The 24673-nt window shown below is 40.1% G+C and overlaps 1 long non-coding RNA gene across 3 annotated transcripts; it reads right to left on the reverse strand.

Annotated features, from left to right (window-relative positions):
* Positions 1-1220: 1220 nt before the first annotated feature.
* Positions 1221-19070, reverse strand: LOC130070707 (uncharacterized). Of its 3 annotated transcripts, XR_008803909.1 has the most exons (6): positions 18928-19070; positions 18179-18291; positions 17005-17335; positions 15274-15370; positions 15062-15116; positions 1221-1392 (listed from the first exon to the last, which is right to left on the reverse strand). It is a non-coding gene; the product is annotated as an uncharacterized LOC130070707 (long non-coding RNA). The 3 variants fall into 3 exon arrangements; XR_008803908.1 differs by lacking the exon at positions 1221-1392 and having other exon boundaries at positions 14997-15116; XR_008803907.1 differs by lacking the exons at positions 1221-1392; positions 15062-15116 and having other exon boundaries at positions 15149-15370.
* Between the last annotated feature and the right edge of the window lie 5603 nt (positions 19071-24673).

A 24673-nucleotide genomic window follows, 5' to 3' on the forward strand; every position in this document is an offset into this window, starting at 1 on the left:
GTCCTCAACATCTTCCTCTTGTTTCTGAGCCCTACCCCGGATCAGAGCTACACTACATTTCTTACCAATGCTTTCATTGCCATCAGTGAGTAGATCTACTAACACCGGTAAGTCTCGGCCCAAAATCATTGGATATGGTAAACCATCTACTACACCTACATCCAATAAATAGGCCTGCCCCGATACATTAACCATAATACTAGCAATGGGGTACTGCCTTTCCTCTCCATGAACACAACAAATCTGTGATACAGACGTATGACTCCTTAAAACTACAGGTACCAAGTCAGAATGCACCAGTTATTGCATACTTCCTGTGTCTACCTGTGCCCTAACCTTTTGTCCATTAAGAACTACATCCACATATGGCAATAGCACTTGAGTTGCCAAACAGCTAGGTCTTGGAATGGTACACACATTGGCCTGGGTAGAAGTGTTACTAGGGCACCTTGACTGTTTGTGACCTTTCTGTCCACAATGATAACATAAAGGTTAGGGTGTCCTACGCACACCAACTTTAAAACCAGGGGTTTGTTTGACTGAACCAACCTTATCACTCACAGACTTGCCTTCATTGATGGCTCGAACTGTAGTCAGGAAGGAGTGCAGGAGCTTGTTTGAGTCTTTACTCCCCTTCCACCGGTTGAATGTCCATGGCCGAGTCTTGCGTCAAGCTGCCACAAAGGTGTCTGCTAAGCTTCAGCAGCAGAGCCAGGATCTCATTCCCTAATCCAGACTTGAAGGTCAGGTGCCAGCATGTGCAAAAACTGCTCCAAAACAATTATCTCTCAAATCTTCTCCTTAGTATGATGCTGTGGCTGCACCCACTTGGAATCATGTTCTTTAAGTCTGGCATACAACTTCTTCGGGGTTTCGTCCTTCTTCACTTCGGTAGACCGGAACTGAAAACGATACGTCTCTGAGTTGATATCATACTTAGCAAGAATTGCTGCCTTGATCTTTTCACAACCATGTCCATGTGCACATATGCTGCTTGCTTGGACTACAAGTTGCTTGGACCATCCTGTAGAAATGAGGGTACTCGCTGGACTTTTGGTTGTGATGGAAGGCCATACTGGGTATCAATGACTGGCCTTGGATCTGGTGTCGTTTTTACGTGCACTTCATGCTGTAGAAGAGAGAACTGATGCTGCATTCCTCTCCATCGAGGCTCCTGTCTGCCAGCCTCTTGCTCTATGCGGCGGTCTTGAGCCTGCGAGATGTAATCGGAATATGTCTCTCAGCTCTGCCAGTGAGACATCCTCAGAGACACTCCCCAACTCAGCATCTGATTCACCATCGTCTCCCTCCATCTCAGCTCTAACAGGTTCCTCAGCCTCTGCTTGCACCGCCCGCACCTTTTTAGGAGCCATTCTGGGCCAACACTGTTGCCTGCATTGGAGAGTAAAAAAAAACAAAAACAAAAAAACTTATTTTTTATTTTTTTACTTATCACTACTGCACTCGTCAGCCACGTCCAAGTGATCTGAGGGAGCTTCGGTATGCGCAAGCGCTGCAAGTGATCTCTCGCGCGTGTACGTCACTCATTGTTTACATAGAGATTTCGGAAGTGTTACCTTTCACTGTGAAGATCTAAACATATTTAGATATACAGGAAATCGCAATGGAAGACGATTTCGATATATCAACAGACAACGTTGAATTTTTTTCGCAACTACGCGAGAGATTACTTCCGGCGCTTTCCGGCGCTTGTGCAGACCGAAGCACCCGCGCCCTCAGATCACTTGGACGTGGCTGTGGTTACAAGAGGTAAAAGCGATATAAATACTGTTCGTTTTCTCACACAAACCGCTCGTTTCGTGTCTTAGGCCATCAATGTGTACTTACATTTACGAGTCATTAAATCATGTTTAATTTGGACTTCTCTGTGCATGCTCTTTGAGGTGGTGACCATAGACCTGCATTATTTGACTGACAGACAAGAACGGTTTGACCTAAAAATATCAAAATTTAAACTACTGCGAAAAACAAAGACACCTTCATTTTGGATGCCCTTGAGGTAAGATAAAACATACCAAAAATTAATTCCAAAGTGAACTATCCCTTTAAATATGAATACACAGACTGTGTTAACTTTTTTTTATTAAGTACAGTACTTTTTTTTACTTAATATTTTAAGTCCAGTACAGTTTTTATTTCACTTTTAGGTGCAATACATTTGAATTGAACCATTATTTAAGTTTTTTATTTATCTGTATGTAAGCAGCACAGTTCAGTGTAAATATTCAAACGGTTTTTACAATGTTTAAAGTTGCTGACAATAATAAATATTCTTATTAGAAATAAAACTGCCTCGTTTTTGATCTGTGCATAACTGTAGCTGAATAGTTAGGCCTACGGCGCTACTGTATTTTTATATCGGTCATTGTGGTGGTACTTGGAGAGCCAAATATTTTCTGAGGTGGTACTTGGTGTAAAAAGTTTGAAAACCAGTGGTCTTGAAGAGACATTTTGTCATACTGTTCAAAATATTTAATCTATTCTCTTATGCAACAGTTTATATCATTTACAATACATTGAAGAGGAAGTAACAGAAGCAACTCAGCCGCGTTGTCCCTGAAACACCCATGCTTAATTAATAAGTGGTAGATTACAATCCTTAGTGGAACCAAAGATTCCCGCCACAGTTTCCCCGTCGGACCTCTAAAATTATGGGACAAACAATACTGCATAAAGTCAACAGGTATTTTATTCACTCATTTCGATCGATAATCATAATAAACTCTTATGTCAGTAAACAGTATCTCTCCCTCTCTCTCTGTGTGTGTGTGTCTGTTTGTGTGCGCATTTATTAACTCAAGTCTATATTAAATGTGCGGTCAATCAAACGATTTCATTTGATGACCTAATCTAAACTGCTTTTCATAACAAAAACATGTTGTCCCATAACACTCTACACCAACAGATACCTTCCCCTGATCCTGCTGGCAAGCTTACCTCATGCAAATACTCAAGAGTCATTACCCTTAGCCTGACCTTTCAGTTAACAAAGCTGTAATTTCAGTCTTCTCAATATGCTTTTCCACATCTTAAGATTCATGTCTGGTATTTATATATTTTTAGTTATTTTGAATTAGGACTTTCTTAAATAGAAACATGAGTTTAGATGCTGGAAAATCCCATTTCTATTCCACCCAGTGAAACACACATGGTCCCTTTGGACTGCTTTAACCCACAGTGTGCCCTTTAACCTACTAAAAAAATCAAGAGAGATTATCTCTGCTTTAATGTATTATCAGCTGTTTCCCACATACAGTATGTGTGCCACATACTGTAGGTTATTTATTTTTACACCCAAGTCATCATTTAACTTGAAGTTTAATGTTGTGTAACTGTGTATATGGAAAGTTATGAGCAAAGACAAGGGATGGTTGTACTGATCTGGGTGTCATCAAGACAACCTATAAAACAAGTAGTAAGCTAATTAGAGAAAGGTTGTTGCCAGTGAGAAGTAGTTTTGTTGATATTTTCTCTTTGGCGGTTCTCTTGAGTGTAATAAGTATTGTCTTTCATGTGTGTCTAGGTCATGGGCTGATAATCATCCCTTTTAAGGTGGAGACAGAAGCTATCTCTAGTAGCTACTCTATCAAGACCGTTAAAGGTACAATATGTATGATTTTTGTAATAAAATATCCAAAAATCTGCACAGTGTGATTTATTTCCTGCACTTGTGTACTTACAAGTTCCCAAAGATTTTTAATTTCAGAGAAATTCCCATTTTAAATAATCGCAAGTCCCATTTTCGCCTGTCAATGACGTAATATCCGCATTATCCCTGGTTTCCGCTTGTACTGCCATAGTAACCATGGCGACAGACAACTGCATAACATCTAGCGGCACGCTCACGCTGTTGTTGTTTCGTTCCAATATTATGGATCATGGCAAGCATACTTTGGGACAAAAGGAGAAATAAAACGAGGATCAATATCGTCGTGGCGTTTTCGAGATGCCGAGAGCTCCACATCCGAGACTAACTTCGACTTGACAGAGACGCCGGTCTTGCATGTACTTTATTAGACAGGTGAGCAAATTTACATAAAACGAATCAATGTTATATAGCTCAACATGATGAAATGTTTGAATATGATCAGTATGTTATTCTAATGTTGATCTAGCTTACTGCTAGTCTCATACAGCCAACTAACTAACACATAGAATAACTTTATAACTTTCAACTCACTCAAATGCAGTGTAGTATTATAGTGTAGTAGACCAAGTGAAAAGGCGCTGCGTTCCTCACACGTTTAATTCATCAAAGAAACTGACCTGTGTGAGTAGTCAGCACTTGCAGGTAGTTCGGAAGAATGAAATGTCCTTATTCCTAGTGATGGCAATTTCAAAACAATGCTTCATTAAGCTTCGAAACCTTTTCAAATCTTTTGTTCCTAATCAATGGTTCGGAGCATGTATAAAACTGCCAGAGTCACGTGATTTCAGTAAACGAGGCTTCATTACTTCATAACTGTTTCGAAACACTTGATGATCTCTGTCAACCCATACTGTAAATCATGAGGAGTCACTGAGAACCAATGAACAAGTGTCTGTGGGTTTTACCTGATCTATGATCAGTTTTATACATTTGTAGACATTTTAATTAGACATTAGTATAATTCAAATTAATAATGGTAGTTATTAGTCTTATTGGCCTGTTTAGCTGAGCCATTCATAGAAAAAACAATTGTGATTGTTAAACCCTGACAATTGATAAAATAACATATATACACTTGATAATTTTATTAGATGATTAGATAATTGCATTTGAAAGATTTTACTTTCAATAAAAAATTTGCAATAGATTTGGAAAAGGTGTTTTTATGCATGTTTGGCCCGGGTTTCTGTTGCATTGTTCTGACCACTAGGGGTCACTGTGGAGACAGGTGTCGGATTGTTTTGAAGCGGCACATTTGCTTCAAGTGTTTCAGTGTTCCACGATGCCTCGATCTGCCCACCACTACTTATTCCTTTATATCCGCTGGACTCGCGTGTGGCGCTGACATCTGTCTCTCATTAGCAATCGCGACCTGCTTCCACAGTCATGTTAAAAACATCAATGTATTCACTCATCCATAAACATTATTAGATCCATAGGCATGACGACAAGTTCCATAATTCCGCTTATGCATCATCAACCTATGCCTTTGTTATTGTAAGAGGTTAGCGACCCCTAGCGGTGAAAAAAAATACATATTGTAGCTTTAAAAAATTGGATTCAGTAAACTACTGTATTTGTTGATAATGATACAGGAAAGCACATGAAACTAGAATATGAACACAACATGATGAATTGCATATTCTGGCCGCATCTGCTTGCCAACACGTAGCTATAGAGTGCATATAGGTGCATATATTAGGCTTATAAAATAAAAATTGATAGAATGTTTGTGTTCTGATGAAGAAATTAACTTATCTACATTTTGGATGGCCTGGGGGTCATCATAGGCAGCCTTTTTCATAGGATACTTTTGATCATTGGTTATGAAAATTGCATTGATCCAGATAAACTGACACTGATGACCTAGGTGTAACTGATGTAGCTAAGTCACAGTAAATCATATACATTTGCTTTCTATAAATGTATAGCTAAAATCACATGGCAGATCAAAACACAACTGTTAGCCTTTCCTGCTCAGCTTCCAGATCATAGTCAGTTGAGGTTTTGCATTGTCCCAGTGGAACATATTCTGACGTGTGTAAATGTAGCCTAATACTGAGTTTTAAAAAACGTATTTTTTTTGTGTGATTTCAGGTCATGTGGAAAGCAGATGACCATGGCAAACAAGGTATGGGAAGATGGCAAACAAGGTATGGGAAGAAGTAACTTAAAAAAATTGTAATGGCCGAGTCTTCTGATTACATATGATTGCACTAAAAGTCAGTAGCACCTCATTGCAGTACACGAGATCTAGGGGGCGGAGTTGGATCCAGATCTAAGGGGTGGAGATGGGTAGGATTAGGGGTGGGGTTAGGGATCAGGGGGTGGAGATGGGTAGGTTTAGGTATATGTAAGGTGGGAGGAGTTGAATCCAGATCTAAGGGGTGGAGATGGGTAGAGTTAGGGATCAGGGGGTGGAGATGGGTAGAAATAGGGGTGGGGTTAGGGATCAGGGGGTGGAGATGGGTAGGATAGGGGTGGGGTTAGGGATCAGGGGGTGGAGATGGGTAGGATTAGGGGTGGGGTTAGGGATCAGGGGGTGGAGATGGGTAGGTTTAGGTATATGTAAGGTGGGAGGAGTTGAATCCAGATCTAAGGGCTGGAGATGGGTAGAGTTAGGGATCAGGGGGTGGAGATGGGTAGAATTAGGGGTGTGGTTAGGGATCAGGGGGCGGAGATGGGTAGGTTTAGGGGTGGGGTTAGGGATCAGGGGGTGGAGATGGGTAGGATTGGGGTGGGGTGGGGTTAGGGATCAGGGGGCGGAGATGGGTAGGTTTAGGGGTGGGGTTAGGGATCAGGGGGTGGAGATGGGTAGGTTTAGGGGTGGGGTTAGGGATCAGGGGGTGGAGATGGGTAGGATAGGGGTGGGGTTAGGGATCAGGGGGCGGAGATGGGTAGGTTTAGGGGTGGGGTTAGGGATCAGGGGGTGGAGATGGGTAGGATAGGGGTGGGGTTAGGGATCAGGGGGCGGAGATGGGTAGGTTTAGGGGTGGGGTTAGGGATCAGGGGGTGGAGATGGGTAGGATAGGGGTGGGGTTAGGGATCAGGGGGCGGAGATGGGTAGAGTTAGGGATCAGGGGGTGGAGATGGGTAGGATAGGGGTGGGGTTAGGGATCAGGGGGCGGAGATGGGTAGAGTTAGGGATCAGGGGGTGGAGATGGGTAGAATTAGGGGTGTGGTTAGGGATCAGGGGGCGGAGATGGGTAGGTTTAGGGGTGGGGTTAGGGATCAGGGGGTGGAGATGGGTAGGATAGGGGTGGGGTTAGGGATCAGGGGGCGGAGATGGGTAGGTTTAGGGGTGGGGTTAGGGATCAGGGGGTGGAGATGGGTAGGATTAGGGGTGGGGTTAGGGATCAGGGGGTGGAGATGGGTAGGATTGGGGGTGGGGTTAGGGATCAGGGGGCGGAGATTGGTAGGTTTAGGTATATGCAAGGTGGGAGGAGTTGGATCTGGATCCAACTCCTCCCCCTGGATTTCGTGTTCTGCAGTGAGGACCATCTCCTAAACGTGGCAAAAAAGTGAATCCGTTTTATACTGTATATTTTCCCATGTGAATATTTCATTCCAGCCACATGATCTGATGGTTGCTGCTCGCATCTCAGCCTACCTGATGAAAAATTATTGCTGGATGAATGACCTTCACCTTCAACTCAACCTTGCCAAGACAGAACTGATTGCTGTGTGATCCTGCTGATTTGCCTTACAACATCAGAAAGATCCGGCCCTTCCTATCGGAGCTACACAACTCCTTGTCTTAGCTCTTGTTCTATCCACACTGGACTATTGTAATGCTCTCTTTGCAGGCCTTCCAGCATCAGTCAAACCTTTGCAACTGATCCAGATGATGCAGCAAGAGTGGTCTTTAACCTGTTAAAGGTAGCCCTATACGTAAACTCACTACTTCAGATCTATGTGTCCTCCAGAAGCTTGTGTTCTGCAAGTGGACGGTGCATTGTGGTGCCATCATCCCAAAAAAACACAAAATCACTTTCACTGACCTTTACCTTGACTGTTTCCTTCATTTTCAAGAAACTGCTAAAGATCCATCTTTACTGTAAACACTTGAACCAAAAATACTAAATCTTTATTTTAATAATAATAATAAAAAATCTTGCTATGTGTACTGTTCTAGACTATCTAGGACTTGTCACTGCACTGTCTTGTTGCTGCTATTGTTCTCTAAATTGGTAAGTCACTTTGCAATCCATCTGGAAACTCTGCTGGCAGACTTTTACCGTTTTTTTTTACGGGATTTTTTTTTACAGTGTACCTTCATGCACAAATGCTTAATGTGACAAAGAATAGGCATGGTGTAAATAATAGGCATGGACCGAAAAAATGCATATGAAAATTTCGGAGGTCCTTGCACACTGAGTCCAAAATTTTCCTATGTGTTTTTTCGTACACGGCATTCGGTGGCTCTGAATTGTCAAAACACCTCAAAATACTTTGCTACAGATGCGAAAAATGCAGAAAATCGAATACGATCCGAAATATTTTATGACTATAAGTATTTTATTATCAATTCTAAGTTATTGTTCGTAATTACAATTTCAAGGGTCGTGTAAATATTCAGGGGATCTTTTAATAGCTAAATCAACAATGTGAAAGAAATGTAATCAGTAGGACTTAAGGGGACATTGGACTTGCATGATGATGGACTTGCATGCTGGTAAAAATTGTCTGATGTTACTTGAGGCCAGGGTTAATGGTAAAGGGGGTTAAAGTGTTTTTAGCTCATCTACCACTCTAGCAAAAACATGTGCTTGGAAAACACTTTTGTTTCTTTAGACATACAGGAAGATACTCATGTTGGTGTTTTGTTTTCTTATACATTGTTTTTATTCATTCATTGTTTTATAAGGCAAAAGAATGCTTCAGGATTTTACGTACATTGTTAAACAAACTTCAGCTTATACAACCAATTGATATACACACTGTGAACATGATCAGGAGAATGAATTAGCTTGCCTAAATTAAAAGCTTAGTTATGATTTGGATGGAAACATTTAAAATAAGACGCAACAGAATCCTCAACAGGTTAAAACAGACATGCTTGATCTGACTGGGTACTGCAGTGACTAGAACTCTCCAGTAGACTTTCTGTCTGTCTACCAGGTACAGTATATAAATAAAGCTTGAATATATCTACTTGTGTTATAATGGGGAAGTTACAAATGAGAAAACCATTAACGCACACTTTCATTGGAAGTGTAAGTGAGTAGGGTTCGCCTTTATTCATTTCTGTGGGTAGGAAAATGACAATGTTGTAGCAGCAAAACTTCACAAAAAGAAGACATCAAAAATGTTTTGCATGCAAGCCTGGAAAATGAACACTTGATCAGAAATATATGGACATCCTCTTATAAATAATGGGTTTGGCTAGTAAAAAAAATGCAAATCTAAATGCTACAGCATAACCTTCCAGAGAATTTTGAGGCAACTCTATGGGATATTTCAGGATGAAGGGTTCACATTCTGTCATTTTACAATTGCTTCTTCAGGCTATCATAACATTAACTGCTCTTATTTGAAGAGATGCAAAGACTCAAAAAGGTGTATTTCTACCCAGAGAGATGACCAACAACCTTATCATCTGGACTCAATTATACCAAAATTCACACATAATGATGTAAAGACAATAAATAATAATATCAATAAAAAATAAAGTATTATTCAATAGGTCCAGTCCTTGGTTATTATTGGTTGAGCCACGTTCAAAGCCATTGTAAATGAATCTACAAACATACCTGTGGCCTCATTACATCAGTATTACTTCAACGCTTTGTCTTGTGTTTTGTGCTGCAGCATCTGTCACTTGCTTGGCAACCATTCCACTTCTGAAGAATTACATTGCTTGGCGGAAGAATATTTTGTTTATCAATAGCTTTACATTTTTGTGTCTGCGTGTTTTTTTTTAATGAAAACTTGCCAGGTATGCATTATAACAGTTTTATAAAGGCAAAAAGGCCATTGAAGATGTGATTTACACTTAATTTAGAACAGCTAAGAGTGTTTTAGTTGATTTAACAACGACCCTTAGCGGTTCTAAATTCACTGTAAACCATGGCTTCTTGGGGCTTATTGCTTATAACAATGTATTGCTTATTACACCATTACCATTAAGGTCCTTTATAGCACAGTTCAAAACATAATTATTTATGGGGAAAAAAAGAGTTGCAAAAATAGTTCTGCAATTGTTACAAGCCAAGGGACCCTTAATCTGGTACTGTTTAAAACAATTTTTTTTAAGAGGGAACATAGTAATGGCCATATAGACTACTAGTGGATGCATGTGTGTGTATTCATATGGCAGAGGCTAGTTGTCACAAAGGCTATGCACCTTTTTCCTAATAAGCCCACTACTTTTTAGATTATTGGAGACACTTACGGTATGGAGAAGTTCCACTCAAAAACACTGAAACAAATCATTTCAAATCAATGTTGTGCAACAAATAATCCTTATCTGTCAGTTGAGGATGACATGGTACAACAAGAATATTTATGGCAAGAGCTCTTTTATCTTTTTACTTTTGAATTCCACTGTATAACAGTATGAATAAAGACAACATTTTATTTTTTATGTTTTGCATTTGTGGTCTGCTCCCCTGATTTATGAAATATCCATGAATAATTCACTGAAATGCACAAAGAATCTCTTGTTTTTCCCCACAAATTCTCACATCTACTTCCAGATTTGTTTTCACAGATGCATTAAAATGTAATTGTATTGATAATGTAGCGTCTGGACGAAATCACAATGACTTATTCATTGTGAGCTTCAGAAAGCTTTTAACCTATTGGACTCATTCATGTAAATCACAGGTCCAGCGCCAAAGAGTCTGCATCAAATTGCTCCAATGACACGTTTGTGGCATGGGAGAGTATAAGCAGAAACACCCACAAACTCAAACTCGTGAGCTTCAAAAAGATCGTGATCACCTAAACACCCCTGTCACGGCAAGCAAGAAGGCCAGGTGGCATGGCTGGACCTCTCAGAGACGCCCAATACACATACACAAACATTCTTCCCATTTAACTCATCATATAAGTCATTCCCAAAATGCATATGATATATTCCTGTGTGTATGTATGTTTCAGACCTCCTTAGCCTAGTTATGACTTTCTAGTTGTGTTAGTTGAACTCTAAACGCTTATATTCAAGCGTAAGAATGTATCTCTACTTTCGAATCTTCCCAACATATCTTTCTTGGTACCAAATTAAACCTCTTGGTTTGCCCTAGGTAAATATATATATAGTAGGTTGTGATAAAATGTATTATACTATGTTTTCCATCCTTTGGAGTTGGAATGATCGATCAATCCTGACACCATCATAAACCATGCAAATTAGGCTGTCAGAAGGAGACAAAGAAAATCTCTCCCGGTCAAAGTTTCTGAGTGTTATTGGTCAGTTCACCCAAAATAGGCGTGGACTCAGTTTACCTTAAAGGACGATGACGGTGGCTCATCGCTGCTTTTTGTCTTGGTGTCTTAGTCTTGTTGTCTTTGGATCTTTGTGTATATTAGTCTTTTCTTTTTGTTCTAGCTCGCTTGCTTTTTCTTGTTTCTGATCAGTCCTATCCTCCGGGTGAAACGGACTCTTCCTCATTTTTTCGGCAACTTTTCTTTCAAGTAAACTGTTTGAACTTCCCGTGAACGAAACGCGCTCCGGAAGAACAGAAAGAACGCTTCAAACTCACGGACACAGCGAGGGTCATCACACACAGACATACACACATGCATTCTTGATCAGCAACAAAGAACCATGCAAGTATTACTTCTATCGAGAGTTAAAGGCGTTTAAGATTGTTTGCCTCTGCTTTAAGGTGATTTGATTCTTTGCTGGCTCTCAAAGGTTAGCTGTTTGTGATATTTGTCCTTTCTGTGATCTGCTCTCTCTCTCTCTCTCTTTATTTACTGTCGTTATTCTGTTATATGTATTCTTTGTTTAAATGTAGTCATATGTTTTTATAGTTTCATTTATTAAAACCCATTATTTGCTTGATTGTCTCTGTCTGCTGCTCACCTAACAAAGTCTTTTAAATGTTCAATCTGAAGCTACAAGCTTTATATTTGAGTAAGCTACTTTAGTTAGTAATCTTATTGGACAGAAAAGTTATTTTTCAGGGCCAGAAGAATAGCCTTTCTTGAGAGTCTATAAGAAGAATAATCCTTCTTGAGAGTTGATAAGAAGATCGTACAGTCGGTTCAGTGTCAGGGTTCTGTCACTTCTGTCTAGTCAATTTCTTGGTTTTGTGAAAGCCCTGACACTCCTGTTTTGTCTTGTACTGTGTAGCACACAGCTTGTGTTTAACACTAGCTGTGTGCTTTCATGTTGTCATGTTTTGTGTGAACACGTGGCTTATGAGTGTTTCTTATTAGCTGCGTATTCATGCCTTGTTTTGTGTGAGCACATGGCATTTGTTTTACTGGCCATGTGCTTGTGTTCTAGTCATGTTTGGTGTGAGCACATGGCTTGTCATGTGTGTTTCCTTGTGCCATGATTATTGATTAATTTTATTGATTCATGATTATTGATTCACCTGTCCTCGCTCGTTACCTGCTTTGTTTGCTCTCCCTATTTATTCTCCGTGTGTCTTCAGTCCTGTGCTGGTTCGTCGTTGTATGTACACTGTGTGTTTCCCTGCTGTGTGTTTCAGTCAAGTCAAGTCAAGTCAAGTCTTGTTTTCCCCCTTGGGGTAGGTTTTGTTTGTTTTTGTTTTAATTTTTTGCTTAATAAATACCTGTTGTCCTGAATGAATGAGCCATCAGAGGACTCTGCAGACAATGGGTACCTTCCTCTTCCCATCTCCCTCCAATGGGGCCTCAGTGAAGGATCCGATGGTCCAGCTCGTCCGGTACATCTCACTTCGTCAAGAGGGTCGTGACATCAATGACTTTGCCTCTGACTTCCTGGCTGTAGAGGATGACCTGGACTACAGTGATAATGCTGATCTTAAAAAGGGTTTTAACACCTGCCTCACAAAGCCCCTCAGCCCTTGGGAGATGGGAAGGCTGGGGCACCTGGCATTTTTGGAAATTTGTGTACTGTTTACAACAACATGGGAAGGAGTCCCTTCTCAGCACAGATTCCCACCAAACTGACTGTTCACCCCTTCCACCTACAGTCAGTGGAAGCACCAGCCCTCCTATGACCTGTAGACGGAGGAGGAGGAGGAGGAAGAATGAATCTGCCACCTCTACCGAGGAAGACGCTGCAGCACTCCATGTGGAGGTGGGGTGCATTGCAGCTTCCCCGGCGCAGGAAAAGAGCTCCTGTCGCTTCCCTTAATCGAGAGGTCCTGTAGGACCCGACTCCGGTGGTCCCAGAGCTCCCTGTTATGGCCATGGAGGCCATCTCTGAGTAGCCTGCTCTTCCTGCCTGTCCTGACGCAGTTGAAGAGGCTGCCCTCTCCCTGTACGTTGCTGCTGTTATGTGTGTCTGGGCCACACATGCCTCCCTCTTGGCTACCTCAGCTCCATCTTCTCCTGAGCCACCCGTTTCCACTATCAGTCCTGCCTTGGCCAAGAGGGTGGTCTTCACCTTTTATGCAGTTGCTGTCCTGCATGCCTGGGCAGCACACACCTCACGTCTGACTTCCTCCAGTGCTGTTGGCACCCCAAAGGCCGTCCCAGAGCAGCCCGCTGCCATCCTAGAGCCCGCTGCTTGCCCGAAGACCGTCCCAGAGACCACTGTTGGCCCAGAGACTGTTCACGTCGTGCCTGCCGAGCCAGAGACTGTTCACGTCGTGCCTGCCGAGACAGAGACTGTTCACGTCATGCCTACCTAGCCAGAGCCTGTGTCTTCGGACAAGATGGCCACCTCTGTCCCTGGCCGCCTGTCAAGCCTGCTCCGCCCTGGCCGCCTGCTCAGCCGCCACCACCCTGGCCCTCAGCCAGGACTCCAGACTCACCGGAGTCTCCCTGGTCTGTCCCTCCGGCACCGCCCTGGCCCTCAGCCTGGACTCCAGACTCACCGGAGTCTCCCTGGTCTGTCCCTCCGGCACCGCCCTGGTCCTCAGCCAGGATTCCAGATCTGCCGGAGCCCTTTCTCATTAGCTGCGTGTTCATGTCGCGTTTTGTGTGAGCACATGGCTGTTGATTGGTTTTACTGGCCATGTGTTTGTGTTCTAGTCCTGTTTAGTGTGAGCACATGGCACAAGGAAACACACATGACAAGCCATGTGCTCACACACAAACTCTCCTGTCATTGTCTAACCCCGCCCATCTTGTTACCTGATTATTTATTCATTTGCTCCACCTGTCCTCCCTCGTTACCTGCTTTGTTTGCTCTCCCTATTTATTCTCCTTGTGTCTTCAGTCCTGTGCTGGTTCGTCGTCGTATGTAGACTGTGTGTTTCCCTGCTGTGTGCTTCTGCCAAGTCAGTCTTGTTTTCCCCCTCTGGTTAGAGGTGGTTTTTTTTCTTTCTTTTTTTTCTTAATAAATACTCATTGTCCTGCACTTGAGTCCTCGCTCCTTTCACCTACCCAACCTTGACATTCGGTGGACGAACAGATTATTCGATGTGATTCTGAAAATTTATCTATTCTAGCATATCTGTATATTAATAATTGATTATAATTTGTTGTAGTTAATCATCCATATATAAAGACACAAATACATTGGCTATGTATTCCCTTTTTGGGCAATTTAAAATATGTATGCAATACTTGATCATAACCATGACTAATTATCAATTATATATTCCCCTCATTTGAGCAGATTTGTTACAATAATAATACAAAAAAGAATATTGATTTTTATGAGGAGTGTTTACTGGAATGCTTCTAAAGCAGAAAAACACAACATACACTGTATTGTCTGTCAAAATTATGGAATTCACTGAAATATTATCACTTAATGTTCCAGTTAATAAACATTTTTGATTAAGGCAACATATGTTACACAATACAGAGATATATTACTACAGTGAATTTTTTTTAAATTTACTTTTAATGTACAATGGTTGAAGGGGAGTAGAATAATATCTCATTGTACCTAGTTTTTGAAAATGGATATTATTGCATTCACAGAGCAAACCTTTTGCTGATTGTTTAACAGAAGTTACTCCCAAAATTTGAGCAGAGTCACGGGACGGAGGAAAAAGGTGGATACATTCTTACAACCTGGTACAACCCTACTGCATAAAAGCTTTTTGTCTAGCAATGTTATCTATGACACCTTTTTGACACATTTAAATATCTCTTTATTCAGTTTTTTTGTATCAGTCATTGAGTAAACTTGCCTAAAGGCCAGGCAACTTAAGGCAATGCTTAACTATATCACTGACCTGAAAAGGTCAACAGAAAACTTGTTCTTACATGTCACATTGATTTATCATACTCGCACATAAACACACAGACAAACTTCTTCAGATATCTCACCCAGATACTTGTATAGCCTTCACATTAAGAATCCAAATGCTGGGAGTAAACCATACTGTAAATACAACACAATACAAAAGACATTGCTATCATTATATAACTTATTTATTGACAATTATGAAAAAAATCACATTTTATATCTGCATTAGGTACACATATTAGAAGGTGATGAAGTTTACCCAATCTGCTCTTATAGTAATACTGAGAGGCACCTTATACTCGGGTTTGAGTGGATAGTGGCAACATCATCTTCAACGATAGTTAAGATCCTCATCTTCTCCCCTTGTGAATGTCTTCTGGCTCCGTGTCCTGCAGTAGAAAATAAATCAGCATAAAATTAGGGTAAATTTTTTTTTTTAAATTGAATTACATTAGACCACAGAGTGTTCCTAATAGGCCATAAGGTGAACTAGAAAAAAGTGGCTAAAAAATGATTTTCGTTCCCACAGCTGGGCACTACTTTTTAAATTAATTTTTGCATAGACAAAACCATTATCGACTCTGTTAAAAGTTCTCCGCAAAATATCCTGCAGTTTTTTGTCACAATCCATAAATGTATATAATTGTGAATTGGAAAAAAAGAAAATCTTATGCTACTGGTTTTGTTTGTAACTTTATTTAAATTCATTTTAACAAAACAAAATATCTCTCAATCTGGCATTTATACATGTACCTAAACATTTGAGGCAGGTTTTGGTGAATTATATACTTAAGTGTGAATGTAGACCATGAAATATGGCACATTTGTAGAAACTTAGAAATTTTGGCACCAAGCAAAATTAAACATAAACATTATAAATTTAGCAAAACTGTGATGTTTTATACATCAACATTTTCAGTGGGTAGGCTACTGTGTACGAGTTCTCAAGCACCAGGCACTGTAAATGAGACATTGTGCATCATGGGACATGGTTGTCAGTCTAGACACGAGCCTTGCCCAACTTCAACTAGTAGAGGGCAGAGACAAAATACCAAAGGGGTTCTCAAAGAAGGTTCCTACAATACTTGTGTGGGACAATACAGTGGGACAGTGCCTGGTGTCTCGAGTGTTGTGCTAGCAACGATATAGATTGAAGCTAGCGATGTCAGGTTAATATGTGATGTAAACATGATAATGTTTGTATGTTTCTGCTATTCTCTGATTCTCACCTTGCAAGCGAAGCCACCTTTTGACGCAGTTTCTGAATGTATCCCACTGTGTGCGTGTAAAATCCTTTGTTTCTTCTTTCTTTATGGACGTGAGATGCATGCAGCATTGTTTAAAATAACTTTTACGACTTTTGAAGGAGGTCTGGCCGTAATTTCCTCTTCTTCACTACTCGATATTGACAAGGGCGCAGACATCTTGGACTAATATTTACCTGTCGTCCAAAAAAAGCTGCCACCTTATTGGTCTAGCGGGAGGCACGTGACGATTGTTCCCGCGAAGCCTCATCACCGATGAACAAAATATGATTACGCGAGGAAAGAACTATCGCGAGGAAAGAACTATTGCCGACTTTAAACAGTAATAAAAAATTAACTGCAGGATTACACATGGAGAACTTTTATTTTCTCGCCCAACAACAATAGATCTTTTTATTAGAATTAAAAGAATTTAGTGCCCCATATATGGGAACGGGATTGAACATAAATCGGCTTTACCTTATGACTATAAAGATGTGATCAGAGCGAATGTCTCTGGACAGTGTTGTGAAGCAGTTATTTTCCATTGTCTTTGCTTTGGTAAAATAACAACTTGTTGAATTTGTGCTATCAGATGAAGTCAAACTGATCAATGAGAAAGTTTCAACTACGATTATTCAATAAAGTAATTTTTACCATGACTTTGTCTGTTGATGATCAATTTTGTATATCACACAAAACCTATCTCCAAACAGCATCTGGTGAATAGGTGAAATATATCAGGTGTGAGTGTATATGCTGATGACACATCTTCTTACCAGGCAAGTCTTAAGGATGTTTCCAGACTTCCCCTCATTTGGCCTCTGTCCATCATGGCCTCCTAATCATCCCCATACACTGATTGGCTTCATCACTCTGTCTCCTCTTCACCAGTAAGCTGGTGTGTGGTGGGCGTTCTGGCGCAATATGGCTGCCGTCGCATCATCCAGGTGATGCTGCACACTGGTGGTGGTTGAGGAGATTCCCCCTTCCATGTAAAGCGCTTTGAGTGCCCAGAAAAGCGCTATATAAATGTAACGGATTATAAACAAAGGCAGATCTTTAAGAGTTGTAGCCTTCCTTTGAGCAAGCACATTGGAGTGTCTGTGTCTGAAAGACAGAAAAACAAATATGGAACAAGTTATGTCCAAAGAGAAGCATGTAGTAAAAATAATACAGAAATTGATTAATCAAATGTGAAAAATAATCAATGCATGGTCTTCACTGTATTAATTCAATATTATTTTTCTTAAAGATACAAAAGTAATTATAAGAGCAGTGAGCGATTTTGTCTTACCCTAACCCTAATTTTGTCTAACCCTAACATCTAGCCTAATATTTGTTTAATTTGTATCCAATATTCACTTTAAAACATACTGCACACATACTATTATTTAATATACAGAGCTACATATTTTTAACATAACACATTCGTTTTGCATATATAGGCCTATATATTATTTTTTTTTCCTCTAAATTGTATTGAATTATATTGCACTACTGTAGAATGCCTGAGCCTCAACCTAAGCATGTACAAATTGTAACTGATGTTTGCATACATGACAAATAAACTTAAAATTAAATTGAATTGAACGGACTGCGGTCACTTTAAGAGCTCATACATGGATCTTATACTGAAACATCTGGGTTTTCTGTCTCTCAATCAGCACAAGCACCGCATTTGAGTCTTTATTCACGAAATACTGAGCTTAACATTGTTAACATCTTTTAACACCATGCACGTCCTTGTCTTTATTTTCTCATTCAAGCATGTTTCCTCACTCTAGTCTAGGTAACATTAACGATAACGGTAGCAATGTGCTACGCAGATAATCTCTAGCAAGAAACTTATCGTCACCACGAAATATATCTTTTAACATAATACTATATTTTATCAACAAATGTGTGCAATTTATAGCCTATTTTCATTCATAAAGCTTAAAGAAAACTTACCGCAATCAGATGAAATCCAGTCCCTTCAATAGCGTGGTTGAAGGAGGAAACCCCGAGTAACGTACAGCGAGACAGCCTTCGCATGTGCGATGACGGGAAGTTAAACGTACGAACTATAAAATCAAAATATTACGTTTTCTCAACTCAATTGTTTGTGTTCATTGGACAAAATATTAGTACACTTGCAGTTAATAGTTTTTATAAGTAAACTCAACATTGCACTCAAAAATGTGCCCACTCAACTTAAAATTTTAAACTGAGTTAACAACTTGCAAGTTGGATTTTTTACAGAACAAGTTCGCATGGGCATGCACCACTGACATTTTTCCCCCGAAATTCTAGTAGTATGTTACTTTTTCCATTTTTGAGCTTTTACTAAATGTATTTCCACAATTAACTTACTTGCTTAAAAAAATTGCTAAAGCATTTTATAAATAAAAAACATAAAAAAATAACTGTAAATTAAAATTAACAGTAAATTTTTTTCCTGGCCAATAATGATGTTTGTATTTAATGTTATATTTCTATAAAGAAATTGGAAGAAAAATATAAATATATATATATATATATTAGTACAGTTAGATAAATGTTCAATGTTTACTGCCAATTAGTAGTCTTGCGAATATTTTTTTTACCATCATGCATTCAATACTAATTGGCTTTGAGTAAATATAAATTACATTTGTCATTCCATGCAAAAATCAGATGTTATTGAAGAAATTAAATCTGCTATGAGTTAAGGTCTTTACCGCATTCAAAGCCATTTCCTTAATGTTTCAAAACTTGCTTGGCATCCTGTTTGCACGTTCCTGCAAATGTTGCCAAATGCCAACCGTGACGCCTGCCCTGTTGTGCCCTGCAGCTCAAGTCTTGTCCGAACCAAACAGTCTACAGAAACATGAACTATATATATATATACTTGCTGTCTTGGCCATTTCTCTCAAAGGATGTGTAATATATGCCTGTGTGATGTAAGTGCCTCAAAAGGAATTCAGAGGGTGGGGTCAATCCTTGTTCAATTATGGTAAATAATCATATAAAAAATATATATTTAAAAAAACATACATGTAAAAAATCAACTTCTGTTCTGAATGTTGTCAATGTCAGTAATTTTTACAACCCTGTCTGAAACTGAATTAAAATGTAGTCACTTTTTTCTTTATCTGAGATAAAAAGTGGAGAAATATGAGACATTTTCAAGGTATGGTAGTGGCAAGATATTTGTAAGGGACTGTAGTGGGAATGACCTGTACATAGATGTGTATGAAAAGTACATCCAGGCCTAAATTGCAATGCCCTCAGAGTGAATGAACTGTGTGATAGTACTGTCAGTAACATGCCAAAACATATTAGAGAAGTATGCAACCAGGCAGGGCTAAACGCATTCAGATGAGAGGTTGACAACTTCACACCTGCTGTGTTTTTAACTGTTTTGGAATGGCTCTCATTGTGTAAATAGTCCAGCAGCTCATCGAGGCTTCTCTACAGCCACTAACAGCCAACAAGCTTCTCATCACTCACAACCCTAAATATCTGAGGGGATATAGTGTTTAGCTCAGAATTAAACAGATAAAGCAGAACATGATTTACACACAGCATATATTGTGTTGTGAGATCCACTTTTTTTTTTTTTTTTTTTTTACAAATTAAAGAAAAGTGCATTAAATGTTTTAACACTTGAAATGTCAAAACTCACTGAACCGCCCTCATTTAGAGTTTATACATTATTTTGCTTTGTTATCATTTCTAACTTGTTTAAATCAAATTTTTATTTTGTTTATAATGTTTGAAGGAAAAATATTTAATAGTGTTTTATCAAGACAGTCATCAAGACATCCAAAGTTTTCTTTTATTGGTCGTGTTCATACAAGGTCCTGAATTATGACACTTGGGTACAGTGACCCCAATCAGACGACTCCTGTGCTGACACGTGAGAAGCGTCTGAACCGGACACCCACATTCCTCTATCTGGTTTCCGCTGTCAAAGCTACATTTATTTCTGACCATGCCAACTGCTAACATGGACCATAAGGAGTTCGAACAAACAGCTGCAAGCTTAGATCAGCACCAACTAATTCCCTAGCATAATTTAAGGCGGGCGTACACGGTGCGAGTTCGGACACTCGGGAGGTCGTGAGATTTGCACACGTTACGAGTCAGTTAACTTGATAATCACGTCAAAGCAGCTGGCACACGGCACGACGGTCCTGCACAAATTTTATCCCGAGCCAGCGGCAATCACGTGAACTTTTGCGTTAAACACAGAGACCGGAGCTTTCAATGTTGCAAGCAACTATAGCTTCAGATAGAAAAATGACAGAAATGTGTGTGCAAATGATTTGTCGAAAAGCAGAGAACTGTAGCCATTCCTTTCAACATAAACAACATAAATAGAGAGATAGAGAGAGATAGAGAGAGAGAGAGAGAGAGAGAGAGAGAGAGAGAGATAGAGAGAGATAGAGAGAGAGAGAGAGAGAGAGAGAGAGAGAGAGAGAGAGAGAGAGAGGGAGGGAGGTGTGTGTGTGTGACAGTGTATGCACACGCTGTATGGTTGCTACCACTGAGCTATAGTCCCATCGATCTAGCCTGTGACGTGGTTGTGTATGATTTGGCAATAGAGGACAATCGGGCCGACTCCCTGAATTGCACCAATGTCCAATGCTATACCGAGAATTGATATTGGTTTTTATACTCTATTGCTATACTAAAGAAACGTTAGTCACAAAAACAGACAAAACAGACACCCCTCGTTTTGTTTATGCTTCTTTGTTTATTATATTAAATAAACACATAACTATATATAAAATTACAACTAAACGTATTAAAGTTTCGTTTCAAAGACGAGAGGACAGTACATTTTGAAGACTCTGCCATAATCCCGTTTTCCTCGGTTTTCCTCCGCTTTAAATCTCCCCAACCGGAAACGCAAGAGCATCCTTGCATCAAACGCGGAAGTTATGCGTGCATATAACCCATTGCCTCTAGTGGAGGACTTTAAAGATTACTCCTCTTTTCATAGTTTCTATGCTGCTGCAGTGAAAATGAATTACTCATGGGTCATTAGATTTTTTATATAACAAAGGGTTTATGAATTCCTAACAAATTTCAGTCTATATTTTAGACTATTATTCTATATTTTGAATGCAATTTTTATTTTTTCACTTTAACATGAAAATGTTAAAGACATTTTAATGTAGACTCCAAGGGGAAACAAAAAACAGTCATCCTGTTGACTGATACATTTAGACCACATTTCAGAATAATAGTAAAGACAAAAAAAAAAAATAGAAGTATGGCTATTATGCAGTGTATTAAAATACACTGCTAAATGCCAACCGTGACGCCTGCCCTGTTGTGCCCTTCAGCTCAAGTCTTGTCCGAACCAAGGGGAAGCCCACGGGAAGCAGCGATTTGAACAAGGTGTCGCCCAGCCCCCAACTCTAGAATATCTGTCAGCGAAGCAACGCATCATATATACACATATCAATCAGTGGGCTAACGGTGAAACTGGCTTCAAGAGAAGGGAGCCCACGGGAAGCAGCGATTTGAACAAGGTGCCGCCCAGCCCCCAACTCTAGAATATCTGTCAGCGAAGCAGCGCATCATATATTCACATATCAATCAGTGGAGTGATCAATCAATCGATCAAATCAATCAGCGCATCATATATACACATATCAATCAGTGGAGTGAGAGGCAGTGATGAAGTACTCGAGTCCTGGACTCGGACTCGAGTCCGACTCGAGTCCTTATTCTCTGGACTCGAGTCCGACTCGAGACTTCATTCTCTGGACTCGTGACTCGACTCGGACTCGCGGACTGATGACTATACTTGGACTCGGACTCGAGAATATATAAAATCGGACTTGAGCATTCATCAAATGAATGACGTTGTTTCTGACTAAATAGGTTATAAAAAATTGATATAAGATGTCACACTTTTCCTGTTTCGGGGTCCAAGACCGGCCGTGATCTATTTTTTCCCCCACAGACACTGCTACCGCTCGCTCTCCTCGCTTGACAACACACTCACTGACGTCACTCACTTTACGCTGCATTCTCGTGAGAGAGTTAACGTAACACTCATTTAACACTAGATAAGTTCCTCTACATCTAATCAGCAATTTCGATTTTGGCACACTTTGCAGCAGCTGAGCTGACCACTAAGGAGCGAATGTACAGTGACGTGACATTTAAAGGTACCAGATTTAAACTGTGGTTTCGTGCTATGGCTGGCGCTGAGCCAAAATCAGACGCGCTCAGCGCTTAATTCCGCGTATCATACAATAACACAATTATGTTTATTTTAGCTAACAAACTAGACGGCGACCTTGACTATGTCACACATCGCAACCACTCTTTTCCTGCGGAGTTACAACTGCTTATAGCACTGCATTTTCTGGGTTTTTTTTGCCACAGTTACATTGGGATTTAGTTTGCTTTTCAAAATTTCAAAATTGTTTTTCTTTTACCATATTCGTCAAGAAGAATGCATTTCTCCTCCTCTGTCCAATTAGGCTTTCTTTTTTGTTTTCTTTATCCATTCCAGTTGACTGATCATCCAAAAATGTATTTAAACAATTAAATAAATAATTGTGCCACAGCTAGTTGACAATGATTTGAACTAAGGTCAAAGGCAATTCTAGTGATATCATACACATTTTTAGCTGCAAGAAAGAGTGCCTGAAAAATGTTGCTTGATTTGGCTTAAGTGTTTATAATTTCGACTCGGACTCGAACACGGGACTCGAGACCTCGACTCGGACTTGAACTCAGGTAATGGTGACTCGACTCGGACTCTTCTTTGGTGACTCGGACTTGGACTCGGACTCGAACACTGGGACTCGAGACTCGACTCGGACTCGACAGTTGGTGACTCGACTACAACACTGGTGAGAGGTATCTATTATTGCCTGTATCGATATTTGGTTATTTTCCAGAAAATGTATAAAAAGATCACATATTTTATGGTAATCTTTTAGTTTGCCGTTTATACTGTAGGTTATTCTTTCCAATGCAATACAATGAGACAGATCTTTTAACCAATGATCAATGTATGGACCTTCTATGTTCTTCCAGTAAAATGCTACTAAACGTCTTGCAAGAACTAGACGTGTCAATCATTTTAGTGTGATAACCTGATAACGATAGACTTACAGGAATTAAACCCAAAGCACATATTTCAGGGGTCATTGGAATTGGTTTTGAAATAGTTGAAGAAATTAGTGCTGTCACTTTTTGCCAGAATGTCTTGATCACCTCACATTTCCAGATACAATGGAAGAATGTATCCTTATGTTTTTGGCATTTAAAATCGATATCTGGGATTTCCGGGTTAAACCTATTAAACTTTTCAGGGGTGACATATGTACGCATTACCCAGTTATATTAGATCAGCTTAAATCTAGTGTTAATTGACAGATTCTGGGCTTTAACACATATCTGGCTCCATTCTGAATCTGGAAGGTCATATTGCAGCTGCTGTGTTTTTAACTGTTTTGGAATGGCTCTCATTGTGTAAATAGTCTGAGTTCAGCAGCTCATCGAGGCTTCTCTACAGCCACTAACAGCCAACAACTGTCAAGCTTCTCATCACTCACAACCCTAAATACCTTCAGGGGATATAGTGTTTAGCTCAGAAATAAACAGATAAAGCAGAACATGATTCACACACAGCATATATTGTGTTTTGAGATCCACATTTATTTTTATTTTTTTTACAAATTAAAGAAAAGTGCATTAAAGTCCCTGTAAAGTCAAAATTGAGTATGTGTTTTGAGTTTGTCACACCACAGAAAAATGTGTTATTAGCCACCCAGCCAAATTTGAATGATAAAAAAAGCCAGCAAGTACATAAAATAAGCTATCAAAATCTTGAAAAAATGAGCAGTAATCTCTGCTCTCAAACGCTGGGGGCGTGTCCACTGGCTGCGCTGAAACCACGCCCACTCGCGGGAAAGCTGCCGTCGTCGACTCGCCACACTCAACTCTACAGCCGGAATGGATGCTCGCACGGTGGGCACGCACTGCCGATGATGGCACCAGTTGTCCGCGCGACGGGAGGATGAAGGCTGAGGCGGGAGTCGGTTCGGCCCTATTCACCAGTAACAGCGGATTATCAGTGAATCCCAGACAGTTATCTCCGACGAAAGTTTATAAAACGATCCCGTGTAAAATGATTACTAACAGAGGCGGGTTTTGGCGGTGATCCTCAGCTCTCCATCAAGGTTGGCTCTTCACAAAATTAATCCACTTCTTCTTGATGTAATCGTTTTTCGGAAATTTAAACAAGGAAACCGATCTGTTTTGTACGTGATCCGGTGATCGCATCCAGGTAGTACGCATTTCCGTGACGAAGGCATAGCTAGTAGCTAGCAATCTGTAGGCTGTGTTACTAATAATAGTACTGACAGTAACTCGCGATTGAGCGGCAAACTGATGTGAATGTGCTCTACAATATTGTTAGGAGCGGCCAGCCTCAGGGGCTCCAGTGCG

The sequence above is a fragment of the Rhinichthys klamathensis genome, unplaced genomic scaffold (assembly GCF_029890125.1).
Source record: "Rhinichthys klamathensis goyatoka isolate OS25496 unplaced genomic scaffold, OSU_Roscu_1.1 h1tg000018l_1, whole genome shotgun sequence".
In the NCBI taxonomy this organism is placed as follows: domain Eukaryota; kingdom Metazoa; phylum Chordata; class Actinopteri; order Cypriniformes; family Leuciscidae; genus Rhinichthys; species Rhinichthys klamathensis.